Raw genomic sequence first — 24004 nt, 5'->3', positions numbered from 1 at the left:
TAGAACAAAAGGAAGCAATATTACTTCATAATAAAAATGATTTTTTATCCTAAACATATATTTTCATAGCTCACTATATATGTTACTATTCTTGGAATTAAGGAAGCTAAACTATCAAATGCAATATTCTCTACTGTATGTAAACCAAACATATACACAAACTGCTCCTTTCTTTTCATCAGTCAGGTCCTGTTACATTTTGTCCCCCTGCTCTGGCTTCATTATAAAGGAAAAACTGTCCTACATTTCTATAGAGTAGCTTTCACCAAATTTTTTGTTCAGTTTCTCTGTAAAGTAAGATTATACAATTCATATTATTTAGTAATCTCAGATAGTGTAAAATAGTAAATTATTCTAAACAGTGAATTCTACTCTGGGGTTTCATAATCTCCTAAGAAAAAAACTTTGCTGAACATTAAGAATTTCTAAAGCTAATAATAATAGCATTTGGCCTATGATTATGAGGCCACTTTAAAGCATAAGTTTTCTATATGAAGATTTAAGGAGAGCAACAAATATTTTGAGGAATATAAAACTTCATTAGAGGCAACGTATTTCTAGAAAGATACTTTATTACATAAAAATATAGAAACTAGACCCAAGTTAATTATAGAACCCTCTAATCCATCCTTTGTCTACACTTTTTGTAAAATTGTTTTTGGTTTGTTTTACTGCTTACCCACAAAGTAACAATATCTCAAATCCTGGCGGATGAAATCAGAGGAACAAACTAAGAGAAAGAAATTTCCAACCATTTTAACCTGAGGTCAATGGACACTTTAGAGGCCTTAATGTTTCTTTAGTTTCAAATGCCTGCAAAATTTTTAGATAATTCTTAAAACAATCAGTTCACTTATTAGTATGTTTCAGGTACATACTAAGAAAGAATTATAATATTACTTTTACTTGTAAACACTTATACATTTAAGATTTTTCCTTACTATATTTTTATGTAAAATAAAATTAATTTTACATCTGCCTTTGAGAAGTTCACATTCTGGCAGAGTTGCTAGAGGTTTGATCATAGGAACTTGACCTACTACAAACCAGAAAACATGCACATACACACGGGGTACAACGAAGGTACGATAAAAGAATCTCGAGTCAAGTGTTCAGTAAGTACTTATGGTTTATAATGGAGATGCATCTAGAAGTTTGCCAAGAAAGAAGAATCGTTAAGCATTATCCATGTAACTGTAAAGTAGGTATTTGGGCAGAATGATTGGGCAGCAAACTTCTAAGTAGTCCCGATGTAGAAATCTGCTATTGTTGTTCTTGCAAAAAATGCAAAACTGTCAAAATATTTTTTTAATATTCTAGATAGAAATCCTGGTTCACCAGAGAAGTTTCAGATCAAGATCAGCACATGTAACACTGTAAATGCATAGTCCTTTCCAGAACTGAAAATTTAATCTGCATCTAAGGACAACATGACCTGCCTCTTGAGAAATCTGTATGCAGGTCAGGAAGTAACAGTTAGAATTGGACATGGAACAACAGACCGGCTCCAAATAGGAAAAGGAGTACGTCAAGTCTGTATACTGTCACCCTGCTTATTTAACTTATATGCAGAGTATATCATGAGAAACGCTGGACTGGAAGAAACAGAAGCTGGAATCAAGATTGCTGGGAGAAATATCAATAACCTCAGATAGGCAGGTGACACCACCCTTATGGCAGAAAGCGAAGAGGAACTAAAAAGCCTCTTGATGAAAGTGAAAGTGGAGAGTGAAAAAGTTGGCTTAAAGCGCAACATTCAGAAAATGAAGATCATGGCATCCAGTCCCATCACTTCATGGGAAATAGATTGGGAAACAGTGGAAACAGTGTCAGACTTTATTTTTGGGGGCTCCAAAATCACTGCAGATGGTGACTGCAGCCATGAAATTAAAAGACGCTTACTCCTTGGAAGGAAAGTTATGACCAACCTAGAAAGCATATTCAAAAGCAGAGACATTACTTTGCCAACAAAGGTCCGTCTAGTCAAGGCTATGGCTTTTCCTGTGGTCATGTATGGATGTGAGAGTGGACTGTGAAGAAGGCTGAGCGCCGAAGAATTGATGCTTTTGAACTGTGGTGTTGGAGAAGACTCTTGAGAGTCCCTTGGACTGCAAGGAAATCCAACCAGTCCATTCTGAAGGAGATAAGCCCTGGGATTTCTTTGGAAGGAATGATGCTAAAGCTGAAACTCCAGTACTTTGGCCACCTCATGCGAAGAGCTGACTCATAGGAAAAGACTCTGATACTGGGAGGGATTGAGGGCAGGAGAAGAAGGGGATGACAGAGGATGAGATGGCTGGATGGCACCACTGACTTGATGGACATGAGTCTGAGTGAACTGCGGGAGTTGGTGATGGACAGGGAGGCCTGGCGTGCTACAATTTATGGGGTCACAAAGAGTCGGACATGACTGAGCGACTGAACTGAACTAAAGGACAACATATTTCAATGCAGAAATGGAAAAGAGCATCACCTTCATAAGGACAGCATGTGACATGGATGGAGAGAGTATGGCTTCTTTATAAATAGTTTGAGAAAAACATGGTGATACTATGGACATTAATTTGCTAATATGCAGCAGGAGCATTTAAATAATAAATTTCTTCCCAAGTAGTTCAGCTGGTAAAGACTCCACCTGCAATGCAGGAGACCCTGGTTTGATTTCTCACTTGAGAAGTTCCCCTGGAAAAGGGATAGGCTACCCACTCCAGTATTCTTGGGCTTCCCTGGTGGCTCAGATGGTAAAGAATACACCTGAGATGTGAGAGACCTGGGTTCGATCCCTGGGTTGGGAAGATCCCCTGGAGGAGGGTATGACAACCCACTCCAGTATTCTTGCCTGGAGAATCCACATGGACAGAGACTCCTGGAAGGCTATAATAGTCCATGAGGTCCCAAGAGTCAGACACAACTGAGTGTCTATGCACAAGGCACATTAATCTAATAATTTCATATCTATGACTCTCTCCTCAAGGAAATAAGCAACAAAAATAGAAATACAAATCAATGGAATAGAAAAAACAGCCTAGAAACAAACCCACACACTAATGGTCAGTTCGATTCATTTAAGTCATTCGGTTGTGTCCAACTCCTTGTGACACCATGGACTGCAGTATGCCAGGCCTCCATGTCCATCATCAACTTCCAGAGCTTACTCATACTCATGTCCATTGGGTCAGTGATGCCATTTAACCATCTCATCTTCTGTCGTCCCCTTCTCTTCCCACCATCAACCTTTCCCAGCATCAGGGTCTTTTCCAATACGTCAGTTCTTTGCATCAGGTGGCCAAAGTGTTGGAGTTTCAGCTTTAGCATCAGTCCTTCCAATTAATTTTCAGGACTGATTTCCTTTAGCATGGACTGATTGAATCTCTTTGCAGTCCAAGGGACTTTCAAGAGTCTTCTCCAACACCACAGTTCAAAAGCATCAAATCTTCAGCAATTAGCTTTCTTAATAGTCCAACTCTCACATACATACATGACTACTGGGAAAACAATAGCTTTGACTAGACAGACCTTTGTTGGCAAAGTAATGTCTCTGCTTTTTAATATACTATCTAGATTGGTCATAGTTTTTCTTCCAAGGAGTAAGCATCTTTTAATTTCATGGCTGCAGTCACCATCTGCAGTGATTTTGGAGCCCAAGAAAATAGTCTGTCAGTGTTTCCATTGTTTCCCAATCTATTTGCCATGAAGCGATGGGACCAGATGCCATGATCTTAGTTTCCTGAATGTTGAGTCAGTTAATCTTCAACAAAGAAGTTAAGACTGTACAATGGGGAAAAGACCGTCTCGTCAATAAGTGGTGCTGGGAAAACTAGACAGCTATATATGAAAAAAAGAAATTAGAACATCTAACATCATACATAGAAATAAACTCAAAATAGATTAAAGATATGAACATGAGAAGAGATGCTGTAAAATCCCTAGTGGAAAATACAAACATTCTTTGACATAAACCGCAGCAACATCTTTTTGAATCATTCTTCTAGAGTAAGGGAAATAAGAACAAAAATAAACAAATGAGGTCTAATTAAACTTAAAAGATTTTCAAGTGGGAGAAAATATTTTCAAATGATGTGACCATCAAGGGATTAATCTCCAAAATATACAAACAGCTTATACAGCTCAATATCAAAACAAACAACCCAATAAAAAAATGAGCAGAAGTCCTACCTATAAATTTCAAAGAAGACATATGCATCACCAAACGGAGAAGGCAATGGCACCTCACTCCAATACTCTTGCCTGGAAAATCCCATGGATGGAGAAGCCTGGTGGGCTACAGTCCTTGGGGTCGCTGAGAGTCGGACACAACTGAGCGACTTCACTTTCACTTTTCACTCTTATGCATTGGAGAAGGAAATGGCAACCCACTCCAGTGTTCTTGCCTTGAGAATCCCAGGGACAGGGGAGCCTGGTGGGCTGCCATTTATGTGGTCACACAGAGTCAGACACGACTGAAGCGACTTAGCAGCAGCAGCAGCAGCAGCAGCAGCAGCAGCAGCATCACCAAAAGGTACATGGAAATATGCTCAACATAGCCAGTTGTTAAAGAAATGAAAATCAAAACTATAGTGAGGTGTCATCTCACACCAGTCAGAATGGCCACCATCATAAAGCTCTCAAATAATAAATGCTGGAGAGGGTCTGGGGAAAAAGGAACCTTCCTATACTGTTAGTAAGAATGTACATTGGTACAGCCACTATGGAGAACAGTATGGAGATTCCTTAAAAATCTAAAAGTAAAGCTTTCATCTGATTCTGCATTCCCATTCCTGAGCATATATCCATAATTTACAAAGAAACATCTACCCCCATGTTCATTGCAGCACTACTTATAATAGTCAGGAATTATACTACATCATTTTATTTATTCATCCATCTAGATAAGGATTTGATAAAGAAGATGTGGTAAATACATACAACAGAATATTGTTCAGCCATAAAAAGAATGAAATAAAGCTATTTGCAGCATCATGGATGGAATTAGAAATTATCATACTGTTAATTAAGCCAGAAGGATAAAGACATATATCATATGATATTGCTTATATGTAGAATCTTTAAAAAATGAAATAATGAACTTATATACAAAACAGAAATAGACCCCCAGGCATAGAAAACAAACTTATGGTTACCAAAGTGGAAAAGGGGCATATAAATTAGGAGTTTGGGACTAACACATCATGTACACACTACTATATATAAAATAGGTAACCAACAAGGACCTACTGTACAGCATAAGGAACTCTACTTGGTATTTTGTAACAACCTATAAGGGAAAGGATCTAAAAGAAGTGTGTGTACATATATACACACACATATATAAATATATATGTATCTATAACATGTGTATAGCTGAATCATTTTACAGTACATTTGAAAATAACACAACATTGTAAATCCACTATACTTCAATTTTTAAACAAAAGGAAACAAGCAGAAATTTAAATAAAAATGAAAGATAACTTCTAGAGATGTTCTTTGCAGACTATAATAGCAAAAACTAAATATCACCTGTTAAATATTATGAGAAGTATTAATAAAATATATTTATAACTTGTGACAGAATACTAAATGATCTAAAATATTTATAAAGAATAGCAGCTTATTCTTATACAGCACTAACTATATGACAGAAATTGAATATTTAATATAAAGTTAATAAGTGGCAAAGCCAGGAGTAAAACCTAGGAAAAGACCCTAGGAAAAGGAGTTTCAGAGTCTATATTCTAATTACTACATGCAATGTCTTTAGAAAGTGCTTGTCGTGTGAGAACACATGAATAGCTTTGGGTTTTTTTTTTTTTTTTTAAGGCAGAATTCTAACTTGCATTCCAATACTACTTTGTGATGCAAAAAATATTTTTTAAACAATTTTTTTAATTTAATTTTATTTTTTAACTTTAAAATATTGTATTGGTTTTGCCATATATCAACATGAATCCGCCACAGGTATATACGTGTTCCCCATCCTGAACCCTCCTCCCTTCTCCCTCCCCATACCACCCCTCTGGGTCGTCCCAGTGCACCAGCCCCAGGCATCCAGTATTGTGCATCAAACCTGGACTGGTGACTCGTTTCATAAAGACTGAAAACTCTTGTACAAATAGATGCTAGTTTATTATGAAAGGTTAATTTTCTATTTCTTTATATATTTTCTATTCTTTCTCAGTTGTCAAAATAATTTTCATTTATACCTTAAAATAACAGGAAAATGAATCTGAAATAATATGCAACCTTAATAGGACACCTACTATTGCTATGTACCATAGATTTGATATACCTCAAAGTCAGTGGTTTCTCAAATTTTAAAGATTGTTATAATTGTATATTGCTTATAGACGTGATCTCTCAGTCAAATGTCTTAAAACATAATAAATGTGCACGTTGTGAAGCAAGTAGATTTAAAATGCCAGGAACTTAGATGCAGTATTAAAATGTAAGCATAGAAATAATTGTCCTAATAGAAAACTCAGTAAATGTCAAGTTTATTACTAAATATGATACAGTATGAAAGGGCAGTAACAGTGAAGAGCAAGATAGTTTTCTTTACATACCTATCTGATCTGCTGAATGAGAACACAATTTGGAAATTTGGGAGGAATAAAGAAGAGATTGAAACATCCAGGAGCGAAAGGAGAATGCTTAGAAGGTGCCTAAGAATTAGAACTGAGAGAGAAAGAGATTAGAAGAAGAAAACCTGGAAAAGAAATCAGTGGGATACAGTAGGGAATAGCATATACTGCATTTTGGAGGTACCTTGAAGCTCAGTATAATAAAGAAATCCCAGGTTAGCCTTATCTAGTGTGTGTTTGTTTCTCAGTCATGTCGAACTCTTTTGCAACCCCATGGACTATAGCCCGCCAGGCTCCTTTGTCCATGGAATTCTCCAGTCAAGAATACTAGAATGGATTGCCATTCCCTTCTTCAGCCTTGTCTAGTGAAAGAGGTCAAAACAGGCAGAAATCTAAGCCCACTTTTATGACCATAGTCAATTTTCTCTCCTAAAATCTATGCAGTCCCAGACTCATTCATTACGATGATCATCTGTCAGCAGACCTTCAAATGTAAGATGCTAATTAACATAACAACATAGCATCTTTCATAGGTAAACCCTTGTCATGAATGATTTTAATTGACAGTATCCAATCACTTTCAAATAAACACTTATGAAAGAGCAGAAGCAGTAGTTTAACATGCCATTTAAAAAAAACCGACTGTAACTTGGGAAAAGAAAACTAGGTTTTCGTGTGTGTGAAATCTAAATGCTTACTGTAAGCAATATGGCATATTTAGCTGATTCAGCAATACCTTTACCATCTCTTTGTCAGTTTAGTCCCAGAATATATCTTTTCTTAGACATTTTAGTTGAATGTGGCAAAAGGTTACTATAATAAAGGTTCATTTATAAATAATTAAGGATATAATAAGGAATCTCAAATTTGACTAACTAGCCATTGAATACATAAGAACAGAGAAAATTATCAGGAATAAAACTTGATTTTCATAACATAATGGGAGCTAGTTTTTTAGTTTGATTGATACTTAATAAAAATGCTTCTATTTTTTTGTGCTACTTAATTTAATCACTGTACTGAAATAGCTGAAAGGTAAAAATCTCATAGACCATCCTTTGTGAACTAATATAAATTTCACTTTAACTCTGGTTTTGTTAAAAATCCTTCTTTAGCACTGATTTTGTCTCTAAGCAGGTGATTTATAAATTAGGTTTGTCATTTAAACAGCCAACATTCTGGGAGTAGCAATAGCAAAATGTACAAAGTCAATCCTAAAGGAAATCAGTCTTGAATATTCATTGGAAGGACTGATGCTGAAGCTGAAGCTCCAATACTTTGGCCACCTGATGGGAAGAACTGATTCATTGGAAAAGACTCTGATGCTGGGAAAGATTGAAGTTGGGAGGAGAAGGGGACGACAGAGGATGAGATCATTGGATGGCATCACCAACGCGATGGACCTGAGTTTGAGTAGGCTCCGGGAGTCGGTGATGGATAGGGAGGCCTGGCATGCTGCAGTCCATGGCGTCTCAAAGAGTCAGACACAACTGAGCAACTGAACTAACAAAGAAAACCCCCAAATCCTCTGAGGTAAGAAGCATAGGAAGCAAAGTCTTTGTTCTTGATCATTTTGTTTTGGCTAAACTGGTGATCTGCAGATACAAAAAACACTGAGTAACCTGAAACTTTTAAAATGGATTCACTTCTGTAAATTGCATTACTTGCCTTCTCTACTGATTTTGACTTAAAATTGCTGTCTGAAATTATGACAAATTTTTTAGATAGTGATAATGGTGCTATTTTGTCCAATTGTTAGATATTTTATTAACATCATTAGATATTAATCATTAATATTAGATATTTTATCCAATCATTAGATATGGTTGAGACCTAAAAAAAAAAAAAAAGGCAATACTAAGACAGAACAGATAAAAATCCTGCTGAATAGGTGTTCCAGCAGTAGGAAAATGGTACGACAAATTAAATATGTAAGTTCATGCAAAATGTATGGTTCAACAAGTAAGAATTTGATTTCTTTCTGAAATCTATGAAATTGGAAATCAAACTGCTGATCATATCTAAGAAACTATTTAAACTATATGGTAGAAAGATCAAAAGAACTGAGAAGAATTTTATTTTGGACTAGATACATTTTCAGTCTATATAATGCAAAACATTCTATATTAAGAAGTTAGGGCACAGCTAGCATCCAAGGGAGTCACTCCAAACACTTCAGATACACTGTTGAATATGGAATCATCTTTATGATAATTTTAATCCAAAATTCTTGTTGAAAACTGCACTGTCCTTGAATTGATACTGATGCTTTATCTCAAGCAAGGAAATATATAAATATATATATATACCCACACATACACACACAAAGAATTTACCAACAAGATTTGTTTAATTTGTTCATTTCTGATCTGTCTAAATTGTGAATTTATTTATTTATTTGTTTCCTCTCAAAATACCATGCCTGGAATAGTAGAAATATTTCTCACTTCAATCATTTGCTTATATTAGGCTTAATAATTTGAATGTTCTATCATTTCTAATCAAATAACTCATAAAAACATACTAACTTGATAAATCCACACAATGCATTTCTTTGGGGAGTTACAGAGGTAGAGCTAAAGAAAGCACTACTAAATTCTTGATTAGAATTAATAAATATGCTTTGAATTAATGATGACCTGAAAAGTGTTCTTCATCCTCTGGACATATACTATAAATCAGAAAATAAAAACTGGCTAAGGATAGGATTTCCAAATGCCATCTACTAGTAAATATCAAGTGGAGTTTGGGGTTAACTTTGAACTACTAAACAGGTTCGGAATGAACATCCTAATAAATTCAGGTGCAGCCTACTCTTTTTATTGTTTTTATGACATACATAAGATTGTCCATAGATTGAAATGTCTGCTCATAAGAAATACATTCCTACTATATTTCCAAATTATTTGAAAATTATATTCATTTAAATCAGCTAGTATCTTTGGCAATTGCTGCATTCTGAGTTCAGTGCATATGAATTGACAGCTAACACATAGACTTATTTAGAATTTTCTGCTTCAATGCTAAGCCAGATATGAATTTATTCATTTTCTCCACATTCTCCCCCCTTTTAAAGAGCTGTTATTCAATCCCATACTGTAGCCTTTTGATCAACACAATGCAGTTGACTTACCAAAACATAGTCAAGGGAGATATGGATTAATACGTCAACTAAAATTGACAATTGGATGTCTAGTACCAGTTTGGTATAATTCCATGGGGTTTTAGGACTTCAAGTTGAATACGTCTAGTCAAGAAAAAAATGTTTCCGTGAAAATGTGTTATTTCCTAGTATTTTAACTATTCCTTCACACTGATACCACACATTAATGGCTAAAAACATTTGATATTATCCCATTTTAGACATTTTTAAACCTAATACTATGTAATATATATATTAGAAAGTGAAGAGGAACTAAAAAGCCTCTTGATGAAAGTGAAAGAAGAAAGTGAAAAAGTTGGCTTAAAGCTTACATTCAGGAAACGAAGATCATGGCATCTGGTCCCATCACTTCATGGCAGATAGATGGGGAAACAGTGGAAACAGTGTCAGACTTTATTTTTTTGGCCTCCAAAATCACTGCAGATGGTGATTGCAGTCATGAAATTAAAAGACGCTTACTCCTTGGAAGGAAAGTTATGACTAACCTATAAAGCATATTCACAAGCAGAGATATTACTTTGCCAACAAAGGTCCATCTAATCAAGGCTATGGCTTTTCCAGTGGTCATGTATGGAAGTTAGAGTTGGACTGTGAAAAAGCTGAGTGCCGAAGAATTGATGTTTTTGAACTGTGGTGCTGGAGAAGACTCTTGAGAGTCCTTTGGACTACAAGGAGATCCAACCAGTCCATTCTAAAGATCAGTCCTGGGTGTTCATTGGAAGGACTTGTGCTAAAGCTGAAACTCCAATACTTTGGCCACCTCATGCGAAGAGTTGACTCATTGGAAGAGACCCTGATGCTTGGAGGGATTGGGGGCAGGAGGAGAAGGGGATGACAGAGGATGAGATGGCTGGATGGCATCACCGACTCGATGGACATGAGTTTGGGTAAACTCCGGGAGTTGATGATGAACAGGGAGGCCTGGTGTTCTGTGATTCATTGGGTTGCAAAGACTTGGACACAACAGAGCGACTGAACTGAACTGAACTGATTCCTATACTTGCTCATTTTCCAGTAGGAGACAAGGGAAGAAAAACACTTTTCAAATACCTAGACCAGTACAAAAATGCCTGACATATAGGATTATGAACATCAGTGAGCTACATGTCTTTAAGCAGGCTTGGAGGATTCTGACTGTACTTTACTCCCAATTTGCATGGTGTGAAAGAATGCAAAATAAAAATGTTACTAGTCCTCTGGACAACAAATCATGAATAGAAATTCACATTTAATAATTTCTAAGTGATTCAGAGGCTGTTGCTTCCATTCCTACTGTTCACTTACCTGAAAAATGAGAATGAGAACACATATATCAGGCAGTTGTGACAGTAAGTTAACTGACTGTACAAAATCAAGGTAACCACATACATACCCAAGAGAAAATGTTAAAGCACACAAAGTAATCAGAGAACATGCCTGCAAAGGTCAGGGCATGTACAGAATTCTTTCATAGTAGCAGCTACTACAGTGACCACAAAAAGTATTCTAGAAAACAAAACATGGGTTACCCTTGAGCTTACACAGGAGACTAAATTCAGGGGAAACTGCATTCCCTAGTTCCTGCTCCTATTCAAAAGAGGCAACAGTACATCCAGGCTCTGAGCTTAAGGCACTGTGTACATAGTTTTAGAAATCATTTCCAGCCAGATTTTTCAAAAACCACATTTAAAGAAATCTGCTAGGAGCAATGACAGTCAAAATTGTTCCTACAGAGAAATATAATTATTTGCAGAAGTATGGTGGAGGCAACTAGCACAAATGAAAATGAAAGGTTTGGACAGCCCTGTATTTTGCTGCCTCCATTATAGTTTCATTCCATCATCAGATGGTCAACATATTCACAGAAAACATGGGTGAACAGTTGGTTGTGACAAAAATTGTTGACTGCCCCTTCCAGCTACCTCCTAATTTGTCTTCTAAGAAAAAGATGAACAAAACAACTGTAAAGAATAAGCTCTAATTATGATGAGAGAAAATTATTCTTCAAGTTGAAGCATAAGCAATCTCCTTTTTCCAGATAAGCATTATTTTTGCCAAATATTAGATGCCCTGTAACTTTTCTTTCATGACCCCCCTTTTTTTATTTTTCAGAAAAAAAAAAAAAAGATCTCGCTTCTGTGCAAGAGGTTAAACAATGGTTGCTGAATTTTAATGCTTCATAGCAAGAACTTTTTCCAGAGCTTACTTCTCTTCCTTATTTTTAAAAACACTATACTCAAAAGAAAAAGCTTGCAATGTCATATTTGAGAATAAAATTCTCTTTCCAAATAATACCTACAACTTCAATTGAATCAGTTTGATCAATATCTTTAAATAACATTAAAAAGCACTGTCTTTATAATTTCATCTTTATTAAGGAGAAACTTTATATATGCATTAATTTATTCAGAAAAATTGAGAAAGGGAAGAAAGATGAATTTTCTGGGAAGCAAGATATGTATTGAACAGATAAAATATCATATCAACACATGTTATTATGGCATCAACACGGTGGTAGGAAATAGTCAAATAGTAAAAACAAAGACCACCGTTGCCAGAGAAGTACAAAATAGTGATTCTCCACACGAATCTGCCTAATGACCATCCCTCCCCTGGGTTCTTCTTCTTTCCAAAAAGTAGAAACTATTTCCCATGGCTGAAGAGTGGCAAATAACAGCCCAAAAAGGAAAGTACAAGTCATTGCCCATTCAAATAGACAATTGGTCAAAGACGTAAATACAGTTCAGAAAAAAAAAAAGGAAGAAAGTGAAATGCTTCAGAGCCTTGCAAATGGTGAAGACTTCATGATCCTATGAAACTGGCACATTTTGCACTATATTGAAGGAAATCAGCTCTGGTTTTATACAGTGACTAGAAACTCGGTATTTAATCCTTGAGCAACAGTGATGCAGAAACTGGCAACACTCTTTAATTAACTTTAAGAAATTCAATATAAAAAAGAAAAACAGACTTTTTCAAGTTTAGATGGGTGTGGAATAAGTACCTCATAGGGTTAAAAAAAAAAAAAGGAGGTTGTTGATTATTAAGAAAAGGAAACACTCTAAATCAGATCAAGTCAAAGATGGTTTCTTAAGCCACACTGGCTAAGGGTGTCAAAGATTAAGTGAAGTGTCCCGTGAGTCTGAGTGAACTCAAGGAGCTGGTGATGGACAGGGAGGCCTGGCGTGCTGCAATTCATGGGGTCACAAAGAGTTGGACACGACTGAGCAACTGAATTGAATTAGAAAATAAAACAAGAACATTTCTACTAATGTTTATGGCTTGCTACATGCATTATCATGATTGAGTAGAGAAGCCATGTATGCAATTTGCGTTTCATAGTATGTCTTAATCAGCCTCTGCTCTTCCCTTCTTTACACTTTTTCTGGATTAATGAATCTCTTGTTACTCTTACTGATGCTGTGCGTGGTCACTCAGTCGTGTCCAACTCTTTGCGAATCCAGGGACTGTAGCCTCCCAGGCTCCTCTGTCCACAGGGATTCTCCAGGCAGGAATACTGGAGTGGGATGCCATGCCCTGCTCCATCAGATCTTCGCAACCCAGGGATTGAACGCAGGTCTCCTGCATTGCAGCCGGATTCTTTACCCTCTGAGCCACCAGGGAAGCCCACTCTCATGGATAGAAAGCTGAATAGAAAGCTGAATAAAATAGATCTTAGTTCTCAGTGTCCAAATGGGGAAAGATATAAATCCAACAAAACACACTGCAGTATTGTTGGCTACAAAAACAACTGAACAGCCTAAATACCAATAAAAATAATAAGTAATTTATGGCTACTTATGCAGATATTAAAGGTTCAAGGTAAATGATACGAGATATAAAGGTATAAGGTACATCTAGCTGCTTCAATAGGAGAAGGCAATGGCACCCCAGTCCAGTACTCTTGCCTGGAAAATCCCATGGATGGAGGACCCTGGTGGGCCGCAGTTCATGGGGTCGCTAAGAGTCAGACACAACTGAGAGACTTCACTTCCACTTTTCACTTTCATGCATTGGAGAAGGAAATGGCAACAAACTCCAGTGTTCTTGCCTGGAGAATCCCAGGGAAGGGGGAGCCTGGAGCCTGCCATCTATGGGGTCGCACAGAGTCGGACACGACTGAAGCAACTTAGCAGCAGCAGCAGCAGCAGCAGCAGCTGCTTCAATGTACAAAGAGGATCACAATTGAATAAAATCAAGCTTTATATTGAAAAAAAATCATTTTGTTTAAAAAAAAAAAACAGCAAGTGAAAGTATGTGCAGAGGTGAAAAAAAAAAAAAAAGAACTTTCATCAGGCTGTTTAAAGTGTTTATTTCTGAATTAGGGAACTGGGGTAATTGAATAATTATCTACTCTCTCTACATATTTTCTCCATATATTTATTATGTACAATTTTAATGTTTATATTCTTCCTACAAAATCATGTTATTTGTGAGGTTTAAAAGTTATTTACCAAAAAATAAACAAACTGTGTTTCCAAAATGAGCAAAGTAGCTATGAAGGATCTCCTAAAGAATGTGGCTTAGTTGTGACTATTCATGTCACTGTGCTATATCCCATACTCAAAAACGATAAGCCAAGGACTGTGTGAGAGCTCAAATAAGAGTAGCCAACTTGGAACAGTTAGTTGGTGGATGAATTGGGAAGGGGAGAAAAGAATCAGAAAACCAGGAAGGAGCTCTGAGAGGGGAAATCTTCCTAAAAAGAACATGAGAGCCTGAGTCGAACTCACAAAGCATAGGAGGTTGGAAAATATATTTCAGGCGGATTAAATAGCACTAAAAAGAGAATGGAGATGTGAGACTTGGTGATGTGTTCCGAGAACAGTGAACAATGTAGTTGTATAATGGGTGGGAGGAGATCATAGTGAAAAACAAGACAGGGAAGAGCGTAGTAGATTAGGATCAGATTGTGAATGTGTGAAAGGTCCCAGGTGCCATGTTATAGACTTGGAAAGTTTTTAAGCAAGACAGGCACCATCAGACTTATATTTTTGAAGGTTATGCTATTGGCAAGTGGGGAAAAGAACTAGAGCAGGGGAACGTTCATAGATTTTAAAACGCTTTTATTTCAAGATGAGGAGGCCTTTTTGGAGGAGATGTTCAGTACAGGATGGAGGCAATATGTCCCAGGCTTGGATGGAAATGTTTCTAAACATATGTTTTATCATTAATATCATGGAGCATATGCTCAAATCCTACATAGAGCATATTCTTGGCTTATGACCAAAATTATTTATTAAGCACCCACCTGCATATGAAATTATAGCAGAGTCTAAATCCCTTGCAAATGTCAATATAAGTTTTAATGTGTGTACCACATAACATGCATAAAGCACTACATCTTCTCTTCGACCCCATCCAATATTGTCTTGAATCTCAAGAGTATTACATATATTAAACTTCACTGCACATTAAAAGAAAGAGTTTTATAATTTTTCTATATAATTCAATTCAATAAAAATGCATGTTGTGGATACAAAGATGAAAAGATGTACAGAAATTAGATAAAATGCTTCCTAGTTTAGGGAAAGTTATAATGTAAGGGGAGAGAGGGGAGAAAAAAACAAAACATTTATAGAGGTGAAATGGTTGGTTCCTAAGGCAACATTTGAGTATGCATACAATAATCAAGTGCATAACTGTGAGAGCACTGAAGGGATTCTTGGTCAGGAAAAAATCACCATGAGGTGGTCAGTTATAGAAGAAGATGAGTTCAATGTTTCCACTGATAAAATATATATATATATAAAGTGCTAACAATTTTAAAAAGCATAAAACATAGAACAGACTTTCAATTCCCACCCAGGTTAGCAGTTAAATGTGACCTCATAGAATTGTTAGTTTAGCATTGAACACTTGGTATAATTCAGAAACATGCTTTTGAATACTACTGGCATAGCTTAAATGTAATTAATTTCTTATATTTTAAACACAATGCAATTTCAAGTAAGTTGTATTTGTTTTACTTAAACTTTCAATTTGTCAATATGCCTTAAGATTATTGTTTCTTATAATCTTGGCAGAATGAGAATGGAAATCTTGGCAGAGATGAAACATACAAGAGAGCAAGATAGACAAAACTGTTCTAATTCCACTATTCTGCTCATTGACACATCTCCTCTATCCCCTACTTTTGTTGAGAACTCCTCACATTGTTGACCTAGTATTTATGATCAATGTATAATATTATACATATGTTTAAAAAATACACGGTTATGGTCCCAAAATACACCTGTGCCTACAAGGTTCCTGCAGGTTAATGTCTTCTGCTCGGGAAAATGGCCTCATTTGCATTGACTTTCAATGAGCTCCTGCAGGCAAACACCTGAAGCCAATCATTTGCAGATACCTGCCCACAGGCATAGGTGTGCTATCAGAGAGACTGTATCAGTTCAGTTCAGTTCAGTGGCTCAGTCCTGTCCAACTTTTTGTGACCTCATGGACTGCAGCACTCCACGCCTTCCTGTCCATCACCAACTGTCAGACTCTGCTCAAACACATGTCCATTGAGTTGGTGATGCCATCCAAACATCTCATCCTCTGTCGTCCCCTTCTCCTCCTACCTTCAATCTTTCCCAGCATCAGGGTCTTTTCAAGTGAGTCAGTTCTTCGCATTAGGTGGCCAAAGTATTGGAGTTTCAGCTTCAGCATCAGTCCTTCCAATGAATATTCAGGACTATTTTCCTTTAGGATGGACTGGTTGAATCTCCTTGCTGTCCAAGGAACTCTCAAGTGTCTCCTCCAACATCACAGTTCAAAGAGAGAGACTGTATACTCTATGTCTATAGTGTTTAAGTTCTTTGGCTGTGGATGACTTAAAATCTGGCCCATTGAGCCAACACTCAGTGACTGTGCACCATTGGGGGAACTAATCTGCATTTGTAATGCATGGAGAGGGTGTGGTCAGTGATAGAAATAAACCTGACAATGGAAAAGCTGTTTGGTCTCTAAAAGAAAGAAAAGTAATAAATAACCTTATTCACTTACAAGTCCTAACATAAAGGAGATATAAATATGAAAGCAATGAGGTAAAAACAAACTGAAACATAGTTGAGACGTCAATAATAAATATAAGAATTTAGAGATGAGTAATCAAATGTTTCACTTTACGAAGAAATATATAGTCAGTGTCTTCAAATAATAGGGGATTGAAGTGTTGCTTTGTATCATTTATTTTTCCCAATAAATGTTTTGAAAATTTTCTTTTCCAAGTCACAAAAAGTTTATTTAGGCAAGCATTTATGTTGCAAACATTTATTGTTTACTACGTGGTATGCTCAGGGAGTGATATTTCCTAATACAAAAACAAGAAATCTATTAGAGAAGAAATAAGGGGTAAAAATAACCACAGTACAATGTGACTGGCCTCTATATAATAGGCCTAAAACTATTTTTGGTAACTCAAGGAGGGAGTGATTATTTCTTTTCTAGCTTCTTTTCTTGCTCATTTTTATACGATAGGATCCAAGGATTTACTCCTTTAATTTCCCTCCCTTTCTCTGCCTATACTCTTTCCCAAGGTACTATCAAGAGGTCTCTTAGTTTTGAAGGATCATCAATGCAAATTCACCAACTCCCAATCTCCAAATGATATATGTATCACACTATCTAACATTTCTACCCACATGCCTAGTAGGCATCTCAAGATTATTATGGCTAAAATACAACCTTGACATACGACCCCTCTACACACAACCTGCTCCTACTCTGGTCAAATGCATTCATCCTGTGGATCAGGCTAAAAAATTATCTTTTGCTCCTATCTTTTCCTTACATGCCATATCCAACATATCAGCAAGTACTATAGCCTCTAACTTTTAATTTTATCCTGAATTTGATTAGTTTCCATAACATTCACTGTTCTCACTTTAGTTTAAGCCTCCATCATCTTTCATGTACCTACTTCAATAATCTCCCAACTGGCCTCCTGGCTTCCATTCCTGACCCTTTAATCTATCCCCCACTTGGCAGCCAAGTGACCTTTCTAAATCTTAAAACAAGATTATATCACTTCCTGTCTTAAAATTTCCATTGGCTTCCAGTCACACAAAGTTTAAACCCAACACCATGACCTTACAATGCCCCATGCTTCTGGTTTCTGCCTCACTCTCTGAACTCATTTGCCGCTTCTACACTCTTCATCACTTCTGATTTTTCTATTCCTGTCTTTTTGTACTTAGAGGCTTACTCTTGCTGTTCTCTTTGCCAGGCATATGCTTCTCATAGATGTCTCATGGCTCACTCCATCACTGCACTGAAAATTTTCTGAATTATCCCCTTTTCATAGATGCCTCCCAGACCGCCTACCTAAGAAAGTCCACTCATATTCTCTATCCTGCATTAGTTTTCATTATGTAACACAGCCTTACCTTTAAAATTATATATTTATTTTTATATTTTATTGCCTCTTCCAAAGACAGTAAGCTTCATGAGGCTGAGGACTTGTTTTTTACTGCCATTTCCATAAGCTTAGAAATGTACTTAAAACATAGTGACTATCAGTAAACATTACTGGAGTGCATGAATGAAACAGGAGTTGGCATTTTGATCAGAAAAAATGAACAAATACTAAATATATCACATGAGCAAAGGGCATTCCAGAAATGGATGGTGTGCAAAAGCTTGGAGATGTAAACAGCATGGGTCATTCATAAATGGTTAATAGTTCCCTGTTGGTAGAGTATTCTTGAGGTCATAATAAAGATTCAGACAGTTGCATAAATTCCATTCACACATGGACACTGAACCAAAGGGAAAAAAAAGTCTTTACAATATTTCACATTACTACTGCAATCTGTAAGATAAATGTTATTAAAGGATGAGGAAAAGGATTCCATCACACTCTTGATGAAGTACACTCTTTAAAGTGATCATAATTTGTCTCCAAATGTCATTGACAGTATCATAATGCGTATGTAAAAGTGGGACTACATCCCCAGGGGTAAAAGGTAATCTTTGTGCCAATAGACACAAGCTTGGCCAGGGACACTCATATTTAAGACTCGTCACATTCTGCGTCTTAGTCTCTTCATCTCTCTGACTGCATGAAGCCTTATCTCAAACTGAGCCGCCTGATGTTGTCTTGTTACATGCCAGGCAAATCTGTCTACTGCTGTCAAGTTCGGGACTGTGTGTAGGTGTGTTGCAGCATGTCAACATCCTCCTGTCCACCCGTAACAAGTTAACTTCATAGCAATACCTCTGTCCTCAATTACTTGGAGCTTTACAGTCATCCAATACTAATCATACTTTATTAGTAGCATAATAAACAAAATAAAAGGATATAGAGTGCAGAGTGCCCAGTTAGTCACAGCTTGCGGATCACTTAATCTTTCTCCTTGGTTTCATATTTGACTTATGAATGAATTTGATACAGCCATTTGGAGTCAGAGGATGAGGTCTGTCACAAGACGCATAGTGTGATGATTATCTGGACATGTTTTTGGTTACATGTAGAGCAATACCCTTAAAGGACTGATGTGACTATGAGGAGTCCTATGTACCAAGCTTGTAGGTTAATAATGTTAAAATTAATATACCAGTTAACTTTGCAGAAACCAACACAACACAACATTGCAAATCAACTATACTTCAGTATTTCTTTTAATTAATATGCCAGGCTGACTCATAAGGGAGAAATGATCCCTAGAAGAGCCTGATGTTTAGAAAAATATTAAATTTAAGAATTTAAACGCTACTATAGCAGATAACTTACCTTTCTTGTTTGCTGCTCTGTTTCTATCACCTAGACTGTCTTGGAATTTTTAATAAACATTTTAATTAACTAATCTCAGTCCTCCCCATTAGGCAGTCAACTCACTGAGATCAGGGCTTTTGTCTAAAATAGACATTCACAGGACTATTCAAGATAACTCTTGTGACAATGAAAATGTTTTGTAAAATCTGTGCTGTCCCATATGGTAGTCACTGGACTTGTATGGCTAGTGAAAAAATGAAACGTATTAATAGCTAGCACAAATGAAGAACTGAATTTTTAAATATCAAAAATGCTATTTTAAATATAAATAGCCACCTATGGCTAGTGGTTAATGTATTGGACAGCACAGACCTGCAGTATTCTGAGTAACATGACCTTTTATCTTTTAATGTACAATATATGTATTTTAAGTTCTCAGTAAACTCTTTCATTATTTGAAACATACACACACACAAAACAGGTTTGAGACCATCTGGAACTGATCATGACTATTTATGGGTAAGATACCTAGAAATTTTTTTTTTTAATGTTCCCAGAGATTCTGCTCGAATTTCCTGTTAACAACCATACTCCTTGGTATTCAAAAGAAACCACTGAAATGGAAATCATAATTTTGAGGTTAGTACAAAACAAAGTCATTAATAAGATAATTAAGCTGTCAAAACACCTAGGTTATAAAGCATTTGAGCCAAACAATACTGTATGCCTAATACTTCCTCTCTTCATTGTGTATGTGAAAAGGATGGCAAAAAGAATTGTCTATAACTTTCCTTCTTGATGAAAAAGAGAAAATTCTCATAGACAATTGAATGGTGATGTATTCCTAATTTCTTCTAATAATCTAAAATAAACAATCATTTATTTTGAGATGAATAAGGGAGGAGTGTCTTCTAACCATAGTCCAATTTTCATCAAACTGAATAAAGACACTATGTGAATTAAGTTGCTAGAAACTTTCTCACATTGCTTACTGTGCCTGTGTAAACTGGACCTCACTCTCTTTCCATTGACAACTTCATTTTAGCTAAAAGTTATGATCTGTTCTTCCTTAGCTTTCTCTTCCCTTTCTGTAAATTCCAACTTACCTTCCACTTTTAGTTTGCGACAAAAAGAATGTTTATTGAAAAGCTAAGTAAAAACTATAATATTCATGAATTGCTTTGAATATCTGTAACTTTGCATAAAGAACTAATCAAGAATTCCTGGGATCACGTTAGAAATTCTATGTTGTTTCATGTCTGTGGCAAGAATTTCTTTGATGAATTTAGCCTTTATGGGAAAAATATGAAGAGCATATAAACTACATGTGGAAAGAGATGGCAGAATATTTATTGAACTTGTGCTTAAAAAGATATTTAATAGTCATCAGCTCAGATCAGTTCAGTCACTGAGTCGTGTCTGACTTCTTGCAACCCCATGGACTGCAGCACCCCAGCCCTCCCTGTCCATCACCAAATCCTGGATTTACTCAAACTCATGTCCATTGAGTTGATGATGCCATCCAACCATTTCATCTTCGGTCACTTCCTTCTCCTTCCACCTTTTCCCAGCATCAGGGTCTTTTCGAATGAGTCAGTTCTTTGCATCAGGTAGCCAAAGGATTGGAGTTTCAGCTTCAGCATCAGTCCTTCCAATGAATATTCAGGACTGATTTCTTTAAGATGGACTGCTTGGATCTTCTTACAGTCCAAGGGACACTCAAGAGCCTTCTCCAACACCACAGTTCAAAAGCATCAATTGTTAGTTGCTCAACTTTCTTTTAAGTTCAAATCTGATATCCATGCATGACTACTGGAAAAATCATAGCTTTGACTACATGGACCTTTGTTGGTAAAGTAATGTCTCTGCTTTTTCTTTTATTATTTATTTATTTTCTACTTTTTAATATGCTGTCTAGGTTGGTCATAGCTTTTCTTTCAAGGAGCAAGCATCTTTTAATTTAATGGCTAGAGTCACCATTTGAACTGATTTTAGAGCCAAAGAAAATAAAGTCCATCACTGTTTTCACTGTTTCCCCATCTATTTGCCATGAAGTGATGGAACCAGATGCCATGATCTTAGATTTCTGAATGTTGAGTTTTAAGCCAACTTTTTCACTCTCCTCTTTCACTTTCATTAAGAGGTTCTTTGGTTCTTCGCTTTTTGCCATAAGGGTGGTATCATCTGCATATCTGAGGTTATTGAAATTTCTCCTGGCAATCTTGATTCCAGCTGTGCTTCATCCAGCCCAGCATTTCTCATGATGTAGTCTGCATTTAAGTTAAAAAAGCTGTAACAATATACAGGGTAACAATATACAGCCTTGACGAACTCCTTTTCCTATTTGGAACCAGTCTGTTGTTCCATGTCCAGTTCTAACTGTTGCTTCCTGACCTGCATACAGATTTCTCAGGAGGCAGGTCAGGTGGTCTGGTATTCCCATCTCTTTCAGAATTTTCCAGTTTGCTTTGGTCCACACAGTCAAAGGCTTTGGCAAGGTCAATAAAGCAGAAGTAGATATTTTTCTGGAAGTCTCTTGCTTTTTTGATGATCCAACAAATGTCGGCAATGTTATCTCTGGTTCCTCTTCATTTTATGAATCCAGCTTGAACATCAGGAAGTTCACGGTTAACACACTATTGAAGCCTGGCTTGGAGAATTTTGAGCATTATTTTAATAGCGTGTGAGATGAGTAACAATTGTGCAGTGGTTTTGAGCATTTTTTGGCATTGCCTTTCTTTGGGATTGGAATGAAAACTGACCTTTTCCAGTCTTGTGGCCACTGCTGAGTTTTCCAATATAGTTGACATATTGAGTGCAGCATTTTCACAACATCATTGTTTAGGATTTAAAATAGTTCAACAGGGATTTTAGCATCTCCACTAGCTTTCTTTGGTGACATTGTACAGGAGACAGGGATCAAGACCATCCCCATGGAAAAGAAATGCAAAAAAGCAAAATGGCTGTCTGGAGAGGGCTTATAAATAGCTGTGAAAAGAAGAGAAGCGAAAAGCAAAGGAGAAAAGGAAAGATATAAGCATCTGAATGCAGAGTTCCAAAGAAGAGCAAGGAGAGATAAGAAAGCCTTCCTCAGCGATCAATGCAAAGAAATAGAGGAAAACAACAGAATGGGAAAGATTAGAGATCTCTTCAAGAAAATTAGAGATACCAAGGGAACATTTCATGCAAAGATGGGCTCCATAAAGGACAGAAATGGTATGGACTTAAGCAGAAGATGTTAAGAAGAGGTAGCAAGAATACACAGAAGAACTGTACAAAAAAGATCTTCATGACCAAGATAATCATGATGGTGTGATCATTGACCTAGAGCCAGACATCCTGGAATGTGAAGTCAAGTGGGCCTTAGAAAGCATCACTTTGAACAAAGTTAGTGAAGGTGATGGAATTCCAGATGAGCTATTTCAAATCCTGGAAGATGATGCTGTGAAAGTGCTACACTCAATATGCCAGCAAATTTGGAAAACTCAGCAGTGGCCACAAGACTGGGAAAGGTCAGTTTTCATTCCAATCCCAAAGAAAGGCAATGCCAAAGAATGCTCACTCTACCGCACAATTGCACTCATCTCATACGCTAGTAAAGTAGTGCTCAAAATTCTCCAAGCCAAGCTTCAGCAATATGTGAACCATGAACTTCCAGATGTTCAAGGTGGTTTTAGAAAAGGAAGGGGAACCAGACATCAAATTGCCAACATCCACTGGATCATGGAAAAAGCAAGAGAGTTCCAGAAAAATATCTATTTCTGCTTTATTAACTATGCCAAAGCCTTTGACTGTGTGGATCACAATAAACTGTGGAAAATTCTGAAAGAGATGGGAATACCAGAACACCTGACCTGCCTCTTGAGATACCTATATGCAGATCAGGAAGCAACAGTTAGAACTGGGCATGGAACAACAGACTGGTTCCAAATAGGAAAAGGAGTACGTCAAGGCTGTATATTGCCAGCCTGCTTATTTAACTTATATGCAGAATATATCATGCGAAACACTGGGCTGGAAGAAGCACAAGCTGGAATCAAGATTTCTGGGAGAAATATCAATAACCTCAGATATGCAGATGACACCACTCTTATGGCAGAAAGTGAAGAGGAACTAAAAAGCCTCTTGATGAAAGTGAAAGTGGAGAGTGAAAAAGTTGACTTAAAGCTCAACATTCAGAAAACGAAGATCATGGCATCTGGTCCCATCACTTCATGGGAAATAGATGGGGAAACAGTGGAAACAGTGTCAGACTTTACTTTTTGGGGGCTCCAAAATCGCTGCAGATGGTGATTTCAGCCATGAAATTAAAAGACACTTACTCCTTGGAAGGAAAGTTATGACCAACCTAGATAGCATATTCAAAACCAGAGACATTACTTTGCCAACAAAGGTTCGTCTAGTCAAGGCTATGGTTTTTCCAGTGGTCATGTACGGATGTGAATGTTGGACTGTGAAGAAAGCTGAGTGCCGAAGAATTGATGCTTTTGAACTGTGGTGTTGGAGAAGACTCTTGAGAGTCCCTTGGACTGCAAGGAGATCCAACCAGTCCATTTTAAAGGAGATCAGTCCTGGGTGTTC

This window comes from Bos taurus, chromosome 3 (assembly GCF_002263795.3).
Source record: "Bos taurus isolate L1 Dominette 01449 registration number 42190680 breed Hereford chromosome 3, ARS-UCD2.0, whole genome shotgun sequence".
Lineage (NCBI taxonomy): Eukaryota > Metazoa > Chordata > Mammalia > Artiodactyla > Bovidae > Bos > Bos taurus.
The sequence above is the reverse complement of the archived record's forward strand: the minus strand, read 5'-3'. Positions refer to the sequence as shown.